The following is an 18,955-nucleotide window of genomic DNA, read 5'->3' as shown; positions in this document are numbered from 1 at the left end:
GATGGTCTTCCAGCGGAGCTCTATGTAACGCTGGGAGACCTCATCTGTCCGGACCTGTTGGACCTGTACGAGGAGATGGTGGTGGAGGGTAGAATGCCTCCATCTTTGAGGGAAGGAATGGTCATGATCCTGTACAAGCGGAAGGGAGAGAGGTGCGACCTGAGGAATTGGCGTCCCATCACTCTGCTCAACGTGGACTACAAGATCCTGGCCAAGACGATGGCGACACGACTTAAGACGGTCATCGGACGGATCATCAAACCGGACCAGACCTGCGGCATCCCTGGACGTCGCATCGCAGACAGCCTCGCTCTCGTGCGGGACACGGTCGAGTACATCAAGGTCCGCCGCGCACACGCGGCCCTGGTCTCCTTGGATCAGGAGAAGGCCTTCGACCGGGTTTCCCACGAGTTCATGGGCCGAGCTCTGCACCGGTTAGGTTTGGGTAACATGTTTTGTTCGTATGTCCGTCTGATGTATTTTGATATCCACAGCTCGGTGTTGGTGAACGGCTGGAAGACTGACCCCTTCCCTGTCCTCTCTGGGGTCAGACAAGGCTGCCCTCTATCACCTCTTCTTTTTGTTTGTGTTATAGAACTCTTCGCAGAGGCTATCCGACAGAATGGAGAGATCAGAGGGATCACCGCACCGGGTCCGGGACGACACGAGGTCAAGTGCTCGCTCTACATGGACGACGTCACCGTCTTCTGCGCTGATCGTGGTTCAGTCGACGCCCTCGTCCAGACGTGTGAGAGGTTCGGCCGGGCTTCAGGGGCCAAAGTCAACTGCAGGAAGTCGGAAGCCATGCTCTTCGGGGATTGGCAGCCGGCCTCCTCCGCCCCCTTCCCCTTCAACATTCAACCGGATTTCCTCAAGGTGCTGGGAGTCTGGTTCGGGAAGGAAGGAGCGGCCCTCAAGTCCTGGCAAGAACGCTTGGCCAAAGTGAAGCAACGGATCGGACTCTGGAGCCTCAGACACCTCACTTGTGAGGGTAAGGCACTCGTCCTGCGTAATGAGGTCCTGCCCGTCTTGCAGTACACGGCGCAGGCCTGGCCCCCACACGTCACTGTGTGCAGGGCCATTACCAGGACAGTGTTTCACTTTGTCTGGGGATCCAAGATGTACAGAGTCAGGCGGGCCGTCATGTACAAGGAGCCTCGCAAGGGTGGGAAGGGCGTTCCAGATATCCCCACCCTCCTGCGATCCTCTTTTGTGTGTGATTGTGTCCGCCGGACTTTGCAAGTCAAGAATGGCTCCGCGGGCAGGTCCATGTCTCGCTTCTTCCTGCTTCCTCTTTGGAGGCGACTCGGCTGGGACAAGTGGGACAGCTCCTTCCCCTACAACTGGACGACGCCATGGTTCTACGGAGACGTCGTTCGATTTGTGGGGGAACATCAACTGGAGGGACTCAAGCCCGACTTGTGGAAGCCCAAAACTATCCACAAGCTCATCAGAGCCAAGGATGACGTGGAGAACATCACAGGACTTCACCAGGACACGCTGGAGACTGTGTGGACAAATGTGTCGTCTGACAGGCTGACCAACGGGCACAAGGACTTGTCGTGGATGGCGATTCAGGGCGGACTGCCCGTCCGGTCATTCATGCATGCCCGGAACCTGTGCAAGACCCGGTACTGCCCAAGGTGCCCCTTCGTGGAGGAAAGATCTTTGCACACTTTTTGGGACTGCGGATTTGCACAGCGCCTGTTGACTGCCCTTGAGGACGACCTGAGGAACTCTGTCCCCAGGGCGAGCCTATCGCACCATTCTGTGCTTTACGGACTCTTCCCTGGGGTTCATACCGTCGGAGCCATCCAGGAGGCTTGGCGCCTTATGAACTGCTTCAAGGATGCCGTTTGGGTCGCCAGGAACCGGCTCATCTTGAGGAGGGAGAGGATGTCCATCCAGGACTGCCGCAGGCTGATCCACAGCCTGCTCAGAGACTATTCCATCGTGGACGGTCCGGAGGACGAGGATGAGGACTAAACCCCTCCTCCCCCTCTCCCCTTATGTGTCTTGTCTTTCAATAAAGCTTCGGGCCTGTGATTTTCCCCTCCCCATCCCCTTTTTCCCAATCCCCATCCCTTATCACGATTCGTCGTACTGTATTGATTGACATGCTTTTTCTTTCAGATTGAGTGTTTTGTGTAGCATAGGGGTGTGATGTGTCTAGTTAGTGCGTCGTATCCTCATGCTATGTAAATATGATGTAGAATTCTGTGTGTACTGGGCTGCGGCACTGTACACTGTCTGTTAACTTATTTTTTGTGCTAATAAAAGATATATTCAATCAAAAAATCTGTTCTTATCAGTTTAATATCTGATACGTCCCCTATCTGGGGACCATATATTAAATGGATTTTTAGAACAGGGAGATGGAAAAAGAGCTTGCTCTGTCCACTCCACGCATTGACCTGGTATTGCAGTATCTCCAGGACCGGTGCACCCCTTCTTTAATGCAGTTTCTAAAATCAGAAAGAATTGAATTCAATGCTTTTTGTTCATTTTGCTTGTTTGTCGGATTTTGGGATGGACTCTTTGGCTTTGCTTTTCTTCTCCTCATTGGATTTTTCATGTTAAAAGTTGCAGAAGCCAGATGACAAGCTCATTTTGGTTCAACTTCAGCAACTGTGCATTGCATTGCCATGTAATGTAATGTAATGCAATGCTATCTATCTAGCTCTCCCTCTATACTTCCTTTTGGATAAACAGACATATTAGGCAAGCATTTTGGAGCTTTCACCTAAATAACTACAGGTGGTGAGATAAGCTGCACAATATAATTGACCTTTCAGTATATTGTTGCACACACACCATCTATTTAGCAAATGCCCTTGTTATCAACAGCAGCCTTTTAAACTCACCTGAGCTAACAGGTATGTGAGCTGGTTACTCTGCTGCGCTTAAAATTTCTTTTTTGGTTTGCTACAATGCCTTTTATGAAACGTTGTCTCCCTCTGCTGGAACACTGACTTCTTTCATTTAATGCCTGCAGACTATAAAAGAGAAACCAACCCAAAAAGTTTGGTTGATTAGTCTGTGGCATTCTTTTAAACTGTTGCTTATGGCGGTCTCTGTGAGCTTCTCAGTGACATTCAGCCATCCAGGTATCCCGCCTGCAGTAGACGGAATGTGGCAATGGAACGCTGGCTGCGCGTGTCATAATAGGCTCTGAGCCTTTATATACCTGCGCACAGCAGCAGCCACCTTCAGTCTGCTGCTGGACAGCCAGCAGCAGCAGCAGCAGGAGAGGTAATTAATCAGCAACCCTCCTGCTAAGGGTAGACAGCTGCTCGTTCCACCCCCCCCCCCCCCTTAATTGGTTCTCCTCCCTTCCAACGGTGTTGAGGCGGGTGGGAACAGCCGGGGGTTGAGGGTACTGTGCTAAAAGAGGTGGAGTTATGCAGATCTAAAACGCGTGGATTGCAGCAGCAGCAAGCCGAAAAGTGCAGGCATGTGAGGGATCTAGAGGTTGACAGCATGTCTTCTTAACGGGAGTCCAGGTGGCCATCTCCACAAATGGACTTTTCAGAATCCTTGGGTGGCACCGTAGTCGGAAACCAATTCTGGTTATCGCTTCTCGGCCTTTTGGCTAAGATCAAGTGTAGTATCTGTTCTTATCAGTTTAATATCTGATACGTCCCCTATCTGGGGACCATATATTAAATGGATTTTTAGAACAGGGAGATGGAAAAAGAGCTTGCTCTGTCCACTCCACGCATTGACCTGGTATTGCAGTATCTCCAGGACCGGTGCACCCCTTCTTTAATGCAGTTTCTAAAATCAGAAAGAATTGAATTCAATGCTTTTTGTTCATTTTGCTTGTTTGTCGGATTTTGGGATGGACTCTTTGGCTTTGCTTTTCTTCTCCTCATTGGATTTTTCATGTTAAAAGTTGCAGAAGCCAGATGACAAGCTCATTTTGGTTCAACTTCAGCAACTGTGCATTGCATTGCCATGTAATGTAATGTAATGCAATGCTATCTATCTAGCTCTCCCTCTATACTTCCTTTTGGATAAACAGACATATTAGGCAAGCATTTTGGAGCTTTCACCTAAATAACTACAGGTGGTGAGATAAGCTGCACAATATAATTGACCTTTCAGTATATTGTTGCACACACACCATCTATTTAGCAAATGCCCTTGTTATCAACAGCAGCCTTTTAAACTCACCTGAGCTAACAGGTATGTGAGCTGGTTACTCTGCTGCGCTTAAAATTTCTTTTTTGGTTTGCTACAATGCCTTTTCTGAAACGTTGTCTCCCTCTGCTGGAACACTGACTTCTTTCATTTAATGCCTGCAGACTATAAAAGAGAAACCAACCCAAAAAGTTTGGTTGATTAGTCTGTGGCATTCTTTTAAACTGTTGCTTATGGCGGTCTCTGTGAGCTTCTCAGTGACATTCAGCCATCCAGGTATCCCGCCTGCAGTAGACGGAATGTGGCAATGGAACGCTGGCTGCGCGTGTCATAATAGGCTCTGAGCCTTTATATACCTGCGCACAGCAGCAGCCACCTTCAGTCTGCTGCTGGACAGCCAGCAGCAGCAGCAGCAGGAGAGGTAATTAATCAGCAACCCTCCTGCTAAGGGTAGACAGCTGCTCGTTCCACCCCCCCCCCCGCCTTAATTGGTTCTCCTCCCTTCCAACGGTGTTGAGGCGAGTGGGAACAGCCGGGGGTTGAGGGTACTGTGCTAAAAGAGGTGGAGTTATGCAGATGTAAAACGCGTGGATTGCAGCAGCAGCAAGCCGAAAAGTGCAGGCATGTGAGGGATCTAGAGGTTGACAGCATGTCTTCTTAACGGGAGTCCAGGTGGCCATCTCCACAAATGGACTTTTCAGAATCCTTGGGTGGCACCGTAGTCGGAAACCAATTCTGGTTATCGCTTCTCGGCCTTTTGGCTAAGATCAAGTGTAGTATCTGTTCTTATCAGTTTAATATCTGATACGTCCCCTATCTGGGGACCATATATTAAATGGATTTTTAGAAGAGGGAGATGGAAAAAGAGCTTGCTCTGTCCACTCCACGCATTGACCTGGTATTGCAGTATCTCCAGGACCGGTGCACCCCTTCTTTAATGCAGTTTCTAAAATCAGAAAGAATTGAATTCAATGCTTTTTGTTCATTTTGCTTGTTTGTCGGATTTTGGGATGGACTCTTTGGCTTTGCTTTTCTTCTCCTCATTGGATTTTTCATGTTAAAAGTTGCAGAAGCCAGATGACAAGCTCATTTTGGTTCAACTTCAGCAACTGTGCATTGCATTGCCATGTAATGTAATGTAATGCAATGCTATCTATCTAGCTCTCCCTCTATACTTCCTTTTGGATAAACAGACATATTAGGCAAGCATTTTGGAGCTTTCACCTAAATAACTACAGGTGGTGAGATAAGCTGCACAATATAATTGACCTTTCAGTATATTGTTGCACACACACCATCTATTTAGCAAATGCCCTTGTTATCAACAGCAGCCTTTTAAACTCACCTGAGCTAACAGGTATGTGAGCTGGTTACTCTGCTGCGCTTAAAATTTCTTTTTTGGTTTGCTACAATGCCTTTTCTGAAACGTTGTCTCCCTCTGCTGGAACACTGACTTCTTTCATTTAATGCCTGCAGACTATAAAAGAGAAACCAACCCAAAAAGTTTGGTTGATTAGTCTGTGGCATTCTTTTAAACTGTTGCTTATGGCGGTCTCTGTGAGCTTCTCAGTGACATTCAGCCATCCAGGTATCCCGCCTGCAGTAGACGGAATGTGGCAATGGAACGCTGGCTGCGCGTGTCATAATAGGCTCTGAGCCTTTATATACCTGCGCACAGCAGCAGCCACCTTCAGTCAGCTGCTGGACAGCCAGCAGCAGCAGCAGGAGAGGTAATTAATCAGCAACCCTCCTGCTAAGGGTAGACAGCTGCTCGTTCCACCCCCCCCCCCCACGCCTTAATTGGTTCTCCTCCCTTCCAACGGTGTTGAGGCGGGTGGGAACAGCCGGGGGTTGAGGGTACTGTGCTAAAAGAGGTGGAGTTATGCAGATCTAAAACGCGTGGATTGCAGCAGCAGCAAGCCGAAAAGTGCAGGCATGTGAGGGATCTAGAGGTTGACAGCATGTCTTCTTAACGGGAGTCCAGGTGGCCATCTCCACAAATGGACTTTTCAGAATCCTTGGGTGGCACCGTAGTCGGAAACCAATTCTGGTTATCGCTTCTCGGCCTTTTGGCTAAGATCAAGTGTAGTATCTGTTCTTATCAGTTTAATATCTGATATGTCCCCTATCTGGGGACCATATATTAAATGGATTTTTAGAACAGGGAGATGGAAAAAGAGCTTGCTCTGTCCACTCCACGCATTGACCTGGTATTGCAGTATCTCCAGGACCGGTGCACCCCTTCTTTAATGCAGTTTCTAAAATCAGAAAGAATTGAATTCAATGCTTTTTGTTCATTTTGCTTGTTTGTCGGATTTTGGGATGGACTCTTTGGCTTTGCTTTTCTTCTCCTCATTGGATTTTTCATGTTAAAAGTTGCAGAAGCCAGATGACAAGCTCATTTTGGTTCAACTTCAGCAACTGTGCATTGCATTGCCATGTAATGTAATGTAATGCAATGCTATCTATCTAGCTCTCCCTCTATACTTCCTTTTGGATAAACAGACATATTAGGCAAGCATTTTGGAGCTTTCACCTAAATAACTACAGGTGGTGAGATAAGCTGCACAATATAATTGACCTTTCAGTATATTGTTGCACACACACCATCTATTTAGCAAATGCCCTTGTTATCAACAGCAGCCTTTTAAACTCACCTGAGCTAACAGGTATGTGAGCTGGTTACTCTGCTGCGCTTAAAATTTCTTTTTTGGTTTGCTACAATGCCTTTTCTGAAACGTTGTCTCCCTCTGCTGGAACACTGACTTCTTTCATTTAATGCCTGCAGACTATAAAAGAGAAACCAACCCAAAAAGTTTGGTTGATTAGTCTGTGGCATTCTTTTAAACTGTTGCTTATGGCGGTCTCTGTGAGCTTCTCAGTGACATTCAGCCATCCAGGTATCCCGCCTGCAGTAGACGGAATGTGGCAATGGAACGCTGGCTGCGCGTGTCATAATAGGCTCTGAGCCTTTATATACCTGCGCACAGCAGCAGCCACCTTCAGTCTGCTGCTGGACAGCCAGCAGCAGCAGCAGCAGGAGAGGTAATTAATCAGCAACCCTCCTGCTAAGGGTAGACAGCTGCTCGTTCCACCCCCCCCCCCCCCGCCTTAATTGGTTCTCCTCCCTTCCAACGGTGTTGAGGCGGGTGGGAACAGCCGGGGGTTGAGGGTACTGTGCTAAAAGAGGTGGAGTTATGCAGATCTAAAACGCGTGGATTGCAGCAGCAGCAAACCGAAAAGTGCAGGCATGTGAGGGATCTAGAAGTTGACAGCATGTCTTCTTAACGGGAGTCCAGGTGGCCATCTCCACAAATGGACTTTTCAGAATCCTTGGGTGGCACCGTAGTCGGAAACCAATTCTGGTTATCGCTTCTCGGCCTTTTGGCTAAGATCAAGTGTAGTATCTGTTCTTATCAGTTTAATATCTGATACGTCCCCTATCTGGGGACCATATATTAAATGGATTTTTAGAACAGGGAGATGGAAAAAGAGCTTGCTCTGTCCACTCCACGCATTGACCTGGTATTGCAGTATCTCCAGGACCGGTGCACCCCTTCTTTAATGCAGTTTCTAAAATCAGAAAGAATTGAATTCAATGCTTTTTGTTCATTTTGCTTGTTTGTCGGATTTTGGGATGGACTCTTTGGCTTTGCTTTTCTTCTCCTCATTGGATTTTTCATGTTAAAAGTTGCAGAAGCCAGATGACAAGCTCATTTTGGTTCAACTTCAGCAACTGTGCATTGCATTGCCATGTAATGTAATGTAATGCAATGCTATCTATCTAGCTCTCCCTCTATACTTCCTTTTGGATAAACAGACATATTAGGCAAGCATTTTGGAGCTTTCACCTAAATAACTACAGGTGGTGAGATAAGCTGCACAATATAATTGACCTTTCAGTATATTGTTGCACACACACCATCTATTTAGCAAATGCCCTTGTTATCAACAGCAGCCTTTTAAACTCACCTGAGCTAACAGGTATGTGAGCTGGTTACTCTGCTGCGCTTAAAATTTCTTTTTTGGTTTGCTACAATGCCTTTTCTGAAACGTTGTCTCCCTCTGCTGGAACACTGACTTCTTTCATTTAATGCCTGCAGACTATAAAAGAGAAACCAACCCAAAAAGTTTGGTTGATTAGTCTGTGGCATTCTTTTAAACTGTTGCTTATGGCGGTCTCTGTGAGCTTCTCAGTGACATTCAGCCATCCAGGTATCCCGCCTGCAGTAGACGGAATGTGGCAATGGAACGCTGGCTGCGCGTGTCATAATAGGCTCTGAGCCTTTATATACCTGCGCACAGCAGCAGCCACCTTCAGTCTGCTGCTGGACAGCCAGCAGCAGCAGCAGCAGGAGAGGTAATTAATCAGCAACCCTCCTGCTAAGGGTAGACAGCTGCTCGTTCCACCCTCCCCCCCCCCCCGCCTTAATTGGTTCTCCTCCCTTCCAACGGTGTTGAGGCGGGTGGGAACAGCCGGGGGTTGAGGGTACTGTGCTAAAAGAGGTGGAGTTATGCAGATCTAAAACGCGTGGATTGCAGCAGCAGCAAACCGAAAAGTGCAGGCATGTGAGGGATCTAGAAGTTGACAGCATGTCTTCTTAACGGGAGTCCAGGTGGCCATCTCCACAAATGGACTTTTCAGAATCCTTGGGTGGCACCGTAGTCGGAAACCAATTCTGGTTATCGCTTCTCGGCCTTTTGGCTAAGATCAAGTGTAGTATCTGTTCTTATCAGTTTAATATCTGATACGTCCCCTATCTGGGGACCATATATTAAATGGATTTTTAGAACAGGGAGATGGAAAAAGAGCTTGCTCTGTCCACTCCACGCATTGACCTGGTATTGCAGTATCTCCAGGACCGGTGCACCCCTTCTTTAATGCAGTTTCTAAAATCAGAAAGAATTGAATTCAATGCTTTTTGTTCATTTTGCTTGTTTGTCGGATTTTGGGATGGACTCTTTGGCTTTGCTTTTCTTCTCCTCATTGGATTTTTCATGTTAAAAGTTGTAGAAGCCAGATGACAAGCTCATTTTGGTTCAACTTCAGCAACTGTGCATTGCATTGCCATGTAATGTAATGTAATGCAATGCTATCTATCTAGCTCTCCCTCTATACTTCCTTTTGGATAAACAGACATATTAGGCAAGCATTTTGGAGCTTTCACCTAAATAACTACAGGTGGTGAGATAAGCTGCACAATATAATTGACCTTTCAGTATATTGTTGCACACACACCATCTATTTAGCAAATGCCCTTGTTATCAACAGCAGCCTTTTAAACTCACCTGAGCTAACAGGTATGTGAGCTGGTTACTCTGCTGCGCTTAAAATTTCTTTTTTGGTTTGCTACAATGCCTTTTCTGAAACGTTGTCTCCCTCTGCTGGAACACTGACTTCTTTCATTTAATGCCTGCAGACTATAAAAGAGAAACCAACCCAAAAAGTTTGGTTGATTAGTCTGTGGCATTCTTTTAAACTGTTGCTTATGGCGGTCTCTGTGAGCTTCTCAGTGACATTCAGCCATCCAGGTATCCCGCCTGCAGTAGACGGAATGTGGCAATGGAACGCTGGCTGCGCGTGTCATAATAGGCTCTGAGCCTTTATATACCTGCGCACAGCAGCAGCCACCTTCAGTCTGCTGCTGGACAGCCAGCAGCAGCAGCAGCAGGAGAGGTAATTAATCAGCAACCCTCCTGCTAAGGGTAGACAGCTGCTCGTTCCACCCCCCCCCCGCCTTAATTGGTTCTCCTCCCTTCCAACGGTGTTGAGGCGGGAGGGAACAGCCGGGGGTTGAGGGTACTGTGCTAAAAGAGGTGGAGTTATGCAGATCTAAAACGCGTGGATTGCAGCAGCAGCAAGCCGAAAAGTGCAGGCATGTGAGGGATCTAGAGGTTGACAGCATGTCTTCTTAACGGGAGTCCAGGTGGCCATCTCCACAAATGGACTTTTCAGAATCCTTGGGTGGCACCGTAGTTGGAAACCAATTCTGGTTATCGCTTCTCGGCCTTTTGGCTAAGATCAAGTGTAGTATCTGTTCTTATCAGTTTAATATCTGATACGTCCCCTATCTGGGGACCATATATTAAATGGATTTTTAGAACAGGGAGATGGAAAAAGAGCTTGCTCTGTCCACTCCACGCATTGACCTGGTATTGCAGTATCTCCAGGACCGGTGCACCCCTTCTTTAATGCAGTTTCTAAAATCAGAAAGAATTGAATTCAATGCTTTTTGTTCATTTTGCTTGTTTGTCGGATTTTGGGATGGACTCTTTGGCTTTGCTTTTCTTCTCCTCATTGGATTTTTCATGTTAAAAGTTGCAGAAGCCAGATGACAAGCTCATTTTGGTTCAACTTCAGCAACTGTGCATTGCATTGCCATGTAATGTAATGTAATGCAATGCTATCTATCTAGCTCTCCCTCTATACTTCCTTTTGGATAAACAGACATATTAGGCAAGCATTTTGGAGCTTTCACCTAAATAACTACAGGTGGTGAGATAAGCTGCACAATATAATTGACCTTTCAGTATATTGTTGCACACACACCATCTATTTAGCAAATGCCCTTGTTATCAACAGCAGCCTTTTAAACTCACCTGAGCTAACAGGTATGTGAGCTGGTTACTCTGCTGCGCTTAAAATTTCTTTTTTGGTTTGCTACAATGCCTTTTCTGAAACGTTGTCTCCCTCTGCTGGAACACTGACTTCTTTCATTTAATGCCTGCAGACTATAAAAGAGAAACCAACCCAAAAAGTTTGGTTGATTAGTCTGTGGCATTCTTTTAAACTGTTGCTTATGGCGGTCTCTGTGAGCTTCTCAGTGACATTCAGCCATCCAGGTATCCCGCCTGCAGTAGACGGAATGTGGCAATGGAACGCTGGCTGCGCGTGTCATAATAGGCTCTGAGCCTTCATATACCTGCGCACAGCAGCAGCCACCTTCAGTCTGCTGCTGGACAGCCAGCAGCAGCAGCAGCAGGAGAGGTAATTAATCAGCAACCCTCCTCCTAAGGGTAGACAGCTGCTCGTTCCACCACCCCCCCCCCCGCCTTAATTGGTTCTCCTCCCTTCCAACGGTGTTGAGGCGGGTGGGAACAGCCGGGGGTTGAGGGTACTGTGCTAAAAGAGGTGGAGTTATGCAGATCTAAAACGCGTGGATTGCAGCAGCAGCAAGCCGAAAAGTGCAGGCATGTGAGGGATCTAGAGGTTGACAGCATGTCTTCTTAACGGGAGTCCAGGTGGCCATCTCCACAAATGGACTTTTCAGAATCCTTGGGTGGCACCGTAGTCGGAAACCAATTCTGGTTATCGCTTCTCGGCCTTTTGGCTAAGATCAAGTGTAGTATCTGTTCTTATCAGTTTAATATCTGATACGTCCCCTATCTGGGGACCATATATTAAATGGATTTTTAGAACAGGGAGATGGAAAAAGAGCTTGCTCTGTCCACTCCACGCATTGACCTGGTATTGCAGTATCTCCAGGACCGGTGCACCCCTTCTTTAATGCAGTTTCTAAAATCAGAAAGAATTGAATTCAATGCTTTTTGTTCATTTTGCTTGTTTGTCGGATTTTGGGATGGACTCTTTGGCTTTGCTTTTCTTCTCCTCATTGGATTTTTCATGTTAAAAGTTGCAGAAGCCAGATGACAAGCTCATTTTGGTTCAACTTCAGCAACTGTGCATTGCATTGCCATGTAATGTAATGTAATGCAATGCTATCTATCTAGCTCTCCCTCTATACTTCCTTTTGGATAAACAGACATATTAGACAAGCATTTTGGAGCTTTCACCTAAATAACTACAGGTGGTGAGATAAGCTGCACAATATAATTGACCTTTCAGTATATTGTTGCACACACACCATCTATTTAGCAAATGCCCTTGTTATCAACAGCAGCCTTTTAAACTCACCTGAGCTAACAGGTATGTGAGCTGGTTACTCTGCTGCGCTTAAAATTTCTTTTTTGGTTTGCTACAATGCCTTTTCTGAAACGTTGTCTCCCTCTGCTGGAACACTGACTTCTTTCATTTAATGCCTGCAGACTATAAAAGAGAAACCAACCCAAAAAGTTTGGTTGATTAGTCTGTGGCATTCTTTTAAACTGTTGCTTATGGCGGTCTCTGTGAGCTTCTCAGTGACATTCAGCCATCCAGGTATCCCGCCTGCAGTAGACGGAATGTGGCAATGGAACGCTGGCTGCGCGTGTCATAATAGGCTCTGAGCCTTTATATACCTGCGCACAGCAGCAGCCACCTTCAGTCTGCTGCTGGACAGCCAGCAGCAGCAGCAGCAGGAGAGGTAATTAATCAGCAACCCTCCTGCTAAGGGTAGACAGCTGCTCGTTCCACCCCCCCCCCGCCTTAATTGGTTCTCCTCCCTTCCAACGGTGTTGAGGCGGGTGGGAACAGCCGGGGGTTGAGGGTACTGTGCTAAAAGAGGTGGAGTTATGCAGATCTAAAACGCGTGGATTGCAGCAGCAGCAAGCCGAAAAGTGCAGGCATGTGAGGGATCTAGAGGTTGACAGCATGTCTTCTTAACGGGAGTCCAGGTGGCCATCTCCACAAATGGACTTTTCAGAATCCTTGGGTGGCACCGTAGTCGGAAACCAATTCTGGTTATCGCTTCTCGGCCTTTTGGCTAAGATCAAGTGTAGTATCTGTTCTTATCAGTTTAATATCTGATACGTCCCCTATCTGGGGACCATATATTAAATGGATTTTTAGAACAGGGAGATGGAAAAAGAGCTTGCTCTGTCCACTCCACGCATTGACCTGGTATTGCAGTATCTCCAGGACCGGTGCACCCCTTCTTTAATGCAGTTTCTAAAATCAGAAAGAATTGAATTCAATGCTTTTTGTTCATTTTGCTTGTTTGTCGGATTTTGGGATGGACTCTTTGGCTTTGCTTTTCTTCTCCTCATTGGATTTTTCATGTTAAAAGTTGCAGAAGCCAGATGACAAGCTCATTTTGGTTCAACTTCAGCAACTGTGCATTGCATTGCCATGTAATGTAATGTAATGCAATGCTATCTATCTAGCTCTCCCTCTATACTTCCTTTTGGATAAACAGACATATTAGGCAAGCATTTTGGAGCTTTCACCTAAATAACTACAGGTGGTGAGATAAGCTGCACAATATAATTGACCTTTCAGTATATTGTTGCACACACACCATCTATTTAGCAAATGCCCTTGTTATCAACAGCAGCCTTTTAAACTCACCTGAGCTAACAGGTATGTGCGCTGGTTACTCTGCTGCGCTTAAAATTTCTTTTTTGGTTTGCTACAATGCCTTTTCTGAAACGTTGTCTCCCTCTGCTGGAACACTGACTTCTTTCATTTAATGCCTGCAGACTATAAAAGAGAAACCAACCCAAAAAGTTTGGTTGATTAGTCTGTGGCATTCTTTTAAACTGTTGCTTATGGCGGTCTCTGTGAGCTTCTCAGTGACATTCAGCCATCCAGGTATCCCGCCTGCAGTAGACGGAATGTGGCAATGGAACGCTGGCTGCGCGTGTCATAATAGGCTCTGAGCCTTTATATACCTGCGCACAGCAGCAGCCACCTTCAGTCTGCTGCTGGACAGCCAGCAGCAGCAGCAGCAGGAGAGGTAATTAATCAGCAACCCTCCTGCTAAGGGTAGACAGCTGCTCGTTCCACCCCCCCCCCCCCCGCCTTAATTGGTTCTCCTCCCTTCCAACGGTGTTGAGGCGGGTGGGAACAGCCGGGGGTTGAGGGTACTGTGCTAAAAGAGGTGGAGTTATGCAGATCTAAAACGCGTGGATTGCAGCAGCAGCAAGCCGAAAAGTGCAGGCATGTGAGGGATCTAGAGGTTGACAGCATGTCTTCTTAACGGGAGTCCAGGTGGCCATCTCCACAAATGGACTTTTCAGAATCCTTGGGTGGCACCGTAGTCGGAAACCAATTCTGGTTATCGCTTTCGGCCTTTTGGCTAAGATCAAGTGTAGTATCTGTTCTTATCAGTTTAATATCTGATACGTCCCCTATCTGGGGACCATATATTAAATGGATTTTTAGAACAGGGAGATGGAAAAAGAGCTTGCTCTGTCCACTCCACGCATTCACCTGGTATTGCAGTATCTCCAGGACCGGTGCACCCCTTCTTTAATGCAGTTTCTAAAATCAGAAATAATTGAATTCAATGCTTTTTGTTCATTTTGCTTGTTTGTCGGATTTTGGGATGGACTCTTTGGCTTTGCTTTTCTTCTCCTCATTGGATTTTTCATGTTAAAAGTTGCAGAAGCCAGATGACAAGCTCATTTTGGTTCAACTTCAGCAACTGTGCATTGCATTGCCATGTAATGTAATGTAATGCAATGCTATCTATCTAGCTCTCCCTCTATACTTCCTTTTGGATAAACAGACATATTAGGCAAGCATTTTGGAGCTTTCACCTAAATAACTACAGGTGGTGAGATAAGCTGCACAATATAATTGACCTTTCAGTATATTGTTGCACACACACCATCTATTTAGCAAATGCCCTTGTTATCAACAGCAGCCTTTTAAATTCACCTGAGCTAACAGGTATGTGAGCTGGTTACTCTGCTGCGCTTAAAATTTCTTTTTTGGTTTGCTACAATGCCTTTTCTGAAACGTTGTCTCCCTCTGCTGGAACACTGACTTCTTTCATTTAATGCCTGCAGACTATAAAAGAGAAACCAACCCAAAAAGTTTGGTTGATTAGTCTGTGGCATTCTTTTAAACTGTTGCTTATGGCGGTCTCTGTGAGCTTCTCAGTGACATTCAGCCATCCAGGTATCCCGCCTGCAGTAGACGGAATGTGGCAATGGAACGCTGGCTGCGCGTGTCATAATAGGCTCTGAGCCTTTATATACCTGCGCACAGCAGCAGCCACCTTCAGTCTGCTGCTGGACAGCCAGCAGCAGCAGCAGCAGGAGAGGTAATTAATCAGCAACCCTCCTGCTAAGGGTAGACAGCTGCTCGTTCCACCCCCCCCCCCCCCCCGCCTTAATTGGTTCTCCTCCCTTCCAACGGTGTTGAGGCGGGTGGGAACAGCCGGGGGTTGAGGGTACTGTGCTAAAAGAGGTGGAGTTATGCAGATCTAAAACGCGTGGATTGCAGCAGCAGCAAGCCGAAAAGTGCAGGCATGTGAGGGATCTAGAGGTTGACAGCATGTCTTCTTAACGGGAGTCCAGGTGGCCATCTCCACAAATGGACTTTTCAGAATCCTTGGGTGGCACCGTAGTCGGAAACCAATTCTGGTTATCGCTTCTCGGCCTTTTGGCTAAGATCAAGTGTAGTATCTGTTCTTATCAGTTTAATATCTGATACGTCCCCTATCTGGGGACCATATATTAAATGGATTTTTAGAACAGGGAGATGGAAAAAGAGCTTGCTCTGTCCACTCCACGCATTGACCTGGTATTGCAGTATCTCCAGGACCGGTGCACCCCTTCTTTAATGCAGTTTCTAAAATCAGAAAGAATTGAATTCAATGCTTTTTGTTCATTTTGCTTGTTTGTCGGATTTTGGGATGGACTCTTTGGCTTTGCTTTTCTTCTCCTCATTGGATTTTTCATGTTAAAAGTTGCAGAAGCCAGATGACAAGCTCATTTTGGTTCAACTTCAGCAACTGTGCATTGCATTGCCATGTAATGTAATGTAATGCAATGCTATCTATCTAGCTCTCCCTCTATACTTCCTTTTGGATAAACAGACATATTAGGCAAGCATTTTGGAGCTTTCACCTAAATAACTACAGGTGGTGAGATAAGCTGCACAATATAATTGACCTTTCAGTATATTGTTGCACACACACCATCTATTTAGCAAATGCCCTTGTTATCAACAGCAGCCTTTTAAACTCACCTGAGCTAACAGGTATGTGAGCTGGTTACTCTGCTGCGCTTAAAATTTCTTTTTTGGTTTGCTACAATGCCTTTTCTGAAACGTTGTCTCCCTCTGCTGGAACACTGACTTCTTTCATTTAATGCCTGCAGACTATAAAAGAGAAACCAACCCAAAAAGTTTGGTTGATTAGTCTGTGGCATTCTTTTAAACTGTTGCTTATGGCGGTCTCTGTGAGCTTCTCAGTGACATTCAGCCATCCAGGTATCCCGCCTGCAGTAGACGGAATGTGGCAATGGAACGCTGGCTGCGCGTGTCATAATAGGCTCTGAGCCTTTATATACCTGCGCACAGCAGCAGCCACCTTCAGTCTGCTGCTGGACAGCCAGCAGCAGCAGCAGCAGGAGAGGTAATTAATCAGCAACCCTCCTGCTAAGGGTAGACAGCTGCTCGTTCCACCCCCCCCCCCCGCCTTAATTGGTTCTCCTCCCTTCCAACGGTGTTGAGGCGGGTGGGAACAGCCGGGGGTTGAGGGCACTGTGCTAAAAGAGGTGGAGTTATGCAGATCTAAAACGCGTGGATTGCAGCAGCAGCAAGCCGAAAAGTGCAGGCATGTGAGGGATCTAGAGGTTGACAGCATGTCTTCTTAACGGGAGTCCAGGTGGCCATCTCCACAAATGGACTTTTCAGAATCCTTGGGTGGCACCGTAGTCGGAAACCAATTCTGGTTATCGCTTCTCGGCCTTTTGGCTAAGATCAAGTGTAGCATCTGTTCTTATCAGTTTAATATCTGATATGTCCCCTATCTGGGGACCATATATTAAATGGATTTTTAGAACAGGAAGATGGAAAAAGAGCTTGCTCTGTCCACTCCACGCATTGACCTGGTATTGCAGTATCTCCAGGACCGGTGCACCCCTTCTTTAATGCAGTTTCTAAAATCAGAAAGAATTGAATTCAATGCTTTTTGTTCATTTTGCTTGTTTGTCGGATTTTGGGATGGACTCTTTGGCTTTGCTTTTCTTCTCCTCATTGGATTTTTCATGTTAAAAGTTGCAGAAGCCACATGACAAGCTCATTTTGGTTCAACTTCAGCAACTGTGCATTGCATTGCCATGTAATGTAATGTAATGCAATGCTATCTATCTAGCTCTCCCTCTATACTTCCTTTTGGATAAACAGACATATTAGGCAAGCATTTTGGAGCTTTCACCTAAATAACTACAGGTGGTGAGATAAGCTGCACAATATAATTGACCTTTCAGTATATTGTTGCACACACACCATCTATTTAGCAAATGCCCTTGTTATCAACAGCAGCCTTTTAAACTCACCTGAGCTAACAGGTATGTGAGCTGGTTACTCTGCTGCGCTTAAAATTTCTTTTTTGGTTTGCTACAATGCCTTTTCTGAAACGTTGTCTCCCTCTGCTGGAACACTGACTTCTTTCATTTAATGCCTGCAGACTATAAAAGAGAAACCAACCCAAAAAGTTTGGTTGATTAGTCTGTGGCATTCTTTTAAACTGTTGCTTATGGCGGTCTCTGTGAGCTTCTCAGTGACATTCAGCCATCCAGGTATCCCGCCTGCAGTAAACGGAATGTGGCAATGGAACGCTGGCTGCGCGTGTCATAATAGGCTCTGAGCCTTTATATACCTGCGCACAGCAGCAGCCACCTTCAGTCTGCTGCTGGACAGCCAGCAGCAGCAGCAGCAGGAGAGGTAATTAATCAGCAACCCTCCTGCTAAGGGTAGACAGCTGCTCGTTCCACCCCCCCCTACCCCGCCTTAATTGGTTCTCCTCCCTTCCAACGGTGTTGAGGCGGGTGGGAACAGCCGGGGGTTGAGGGTACTGTGCTAAAAGAGGTGGAGTTATGCAGATCTAAAACGCGTGGATTGCAGCAGCAGCAAGCCGAAAAGTGCAGGCATGTGAGGGATCTAGAGGTTGACAGCATGTCTTCTTAACGGGAGTCCAGGTGGCCATCTCCACAAATGGACTTTTCAGAATCCTTGGGTGGCACCGTAGTCGGAAACCAATTCTGGTTATCGCTTCTCGGCCTTTTGGCTAAGATCAAGTGTAGTATCTGTTCTTATCAGTTTAATATCTGATACGTCCCCTATCTGGGGACCATATATTAAATGGATTTTTAGAACAGGGAGATGGAAAAAGAGCTTGCTCTGTCCACTCCACGCATTGACCTGGTATTGCAGTATCTCCAGGACCGGTGCACCCCTTCTTTAATGCAGTTTCTAAAATCAGAAAGAATTGAATTCAATGCTTTTTGTTCATTTTGCTTGTTTGTCGGATTTTGGGATGGACTCTTTGGCTTTGCTTTTCTTCTCCTCATTGGATTTTTCATGTTAAAAGTTGCAGAAGCCAGATGACAAGCTCATTTTGGTTCAACTTCAGCAACTGTGCATTGCATTGCCATGTAATGTAATGTAATGCAATGCTATCTATCTAGCTCTCCCTCTATACTTCCTTTTGGATAAACAGACATATTAGGCAAGCATTTTGGAGCTTTCACCTAAATAACTACAGGTGGTGAGATAAGCTGCACAATATAATTGACCTTTCAGTATATTGTTGCACACACACCATCTATTTAGCAAATGCCCTTGTTATCAACAGCAGCCTTTTAAACTCACCTGAGCTAACAGGTATGTGAGCTGGTTACTCTGCTGCGCTTAAAATTTCTTTTTTGGTTTGCTACAATGCCTTTTCTGAAACGTTGTCTCCCTCTGCTGGAACACTGACTTCTTTCATTTAATGCCTGCAGACTATAAAAGAGAAACCAACCCAAAAAGTTTGGTTGATTAGTCTGTGGCATTCTTTTAAACTGTTGCTTATGGCGGTCTCTGTGAGCTTCTCAGTGACATTCAGCCATCCAGGTATCCCGCCTGCAGTAGACGGAATGTGGCAATGGAACGCTGGCTGCGCGTGTCATAATAGGCTCTGAGCCTTTATATACCTGC

The 18,955-nt window shown here is 46.2% G+C and overlaps 13 non-coding genes across 13 annotated transcripts; all 13 read left to right on the top strand.

Annotated features, from left to right (window-relative positions):
* Positions 1 to 2,258: 2,258 nt before the first annotated feature.
* On the top strand, positions 2,259 to 2,451 carry LOC141218333 (U2 spliceosomal RNA). The gene has a single exon (XR_012287087.1). It is a non-coding gene; the product is annotated as a U2 spliceosomal RNA (small nuclear RNA).
* Positions 2,452 to 3,572: 1,121 nt separating this feature from the next.
* Positions 3,573 to 3,763, top strand: LOC141218517 (U2 spliceosomal RNA). The gene has a single exon (XR_012287213.1). It is a non-coding gene; the product is annotated as a U2 spliceosomal RNA (small nuclear RNA).
* Positions 3,764 to 4,884: 1,121 nt separating this feature from the next.
* Positions 4,885 to 5,075, top strand: LOC141218086 (U2 spliceosomal RNA). The gene has a single exon (XR_012286849.1). It is a non-coding gene; the product is annotated as a U2 spliceosomal RNA (small nuclear RNA).
* A 1,121-nt stretch (positions 5,076 to 6,196) lies between these two features.
* LOC141218489 (U2 spliceosomal RNA) lies at positions 6,197 to 6,387 on the top strand. Its single transcript, XR_012287186.1, has one exon. It is a non-coding gene; the product is annotated as a U2 spliceosomal RNA (small nuclear RNA).
* A 1,124-nt stretch (positions 6,388 to 7,511) lies between these two features.
* On the top strand, positions 7,512 to 7,702 carry LOC141218516 (U2 spliceosomal RNA). The gene has a single exon (XR_012287212.1). It is a non-coding gene; the product is annotated as a U2 spliceosomal RNA (small nuclear RNA).
* Positions 7,703 to 8,828: 1,126 nt separating this feature from the next.
* Positions 8,829 to 9,019, top strand: LOC141218514 (U2 spliceosomal RNA). The gene has a single exon (XR_012287211.1). It is a non-coding gene; the product is annotated as a U2 spliceosomal RNA (small nuclear RNA).
* Positions 9,020 to 10,139: 1,120 nt separating this feature from the next.
* On the top strand, positions 10,140 to 10,330 carry LOC141218513 (U2 spliceosomal RNA). The gene has a single exon (XR_012287210.1). It is a non-coding gene; the product is annotated as a U2 spliceosomal RNA (small nuclear RNA).
* Positions 10,331 to 11,454: 1,124 nt separating this feature from the next.
* LOC141218511 (U2 spliceosomal RNA) lies at positions 11,455 to 11,645 on the top strand. Its single transcript, XR_012287208.1, has one exon. It is a non-coding gene; the product is annotated as a U2 spliceosomal RNA (small nuclear RNA).
* A 1,120-nt stretch (positions 11,646 to 12,765) lies between these two features.
* LOC141218510 (U2 spliceosomal RNA) lies at positions 12,766 to 12,956 on the top strand. The gene has a single exon (XR_012287207.1). It is a non-coding gene; the product is annotated as a U2 spliceosomal RNA (small nuclear RNA).
* A 1,124-nt stretch (positions 12,957 to 14,080) lies between these two features.
* On the top strand, positions 14,081 to 14,270 carry LOC141218320 (U2 spliceosomal RNA). The gene has a single exon (XR_012287074.1). It is a non-coding gene; the product is annotated as a U2 spliceosomal RNA (small nuclear RNA).
* A 1,126-nt stretch (positions 14,271 to 15,396) lies between these two features.
* On the top strand, positions 15,397 to 15,587 carry LOC141218509 (U2 spliceosomal RNA). The gene has a single exon (XR_012287206.1). It is a non-coding gene; the product is annotated as a U2 spliceosomal RNA (small nuclear RNA).
* Positions 15,588 to 16,709: 1,122 nt separating this feature from the next.
* Positions 16,710 to 16,900, top strand: LOC141218285 (U2 spliceosomal RNA). The gene has a single exon (XR_012287038.1). It is a non-coding gene; the product is annotated as a U2 spliceosomal RNA (small nuclear RNA).
* Positions 16,901 to 18,024: 1,124 nt separating this feature from the next.
* LOC141218508 (U2 spliceosomal RNA) lies at positions 18,025 to 18,215 on the top strand. Its single transcript, XR_012287204.1, has one exon. It is a non-coding gene; the product is annotated as a U2 spliceosomal RNA (small nuclear RNA).
* The last annotated feature ends 740 nt before the right edge of the window (positions 18,216 to 18,955 follow it).

This window comes from Phyllobates terribilis, unplaced genomic scaffold, assembly GCF_046119375.1.
Source record: "Phyllobates terribilis strain yellow unplaced genomic scaffold, ASM4611937v1 Scaffold_249__1_contigs__length_2872098, whole genome shotgun sequence".
NCBI classification, from domain to species: Eukaryota; Metazoa; Chordata; class Amphibia; order Anura; family Dendrobatidae; genus Phyllobates; species Phyllobates terribilis.
Note: the sequence above shows the minus strand (reverse complement) of the source record. Positions and strands in the feature narration are given on the sequence as shown.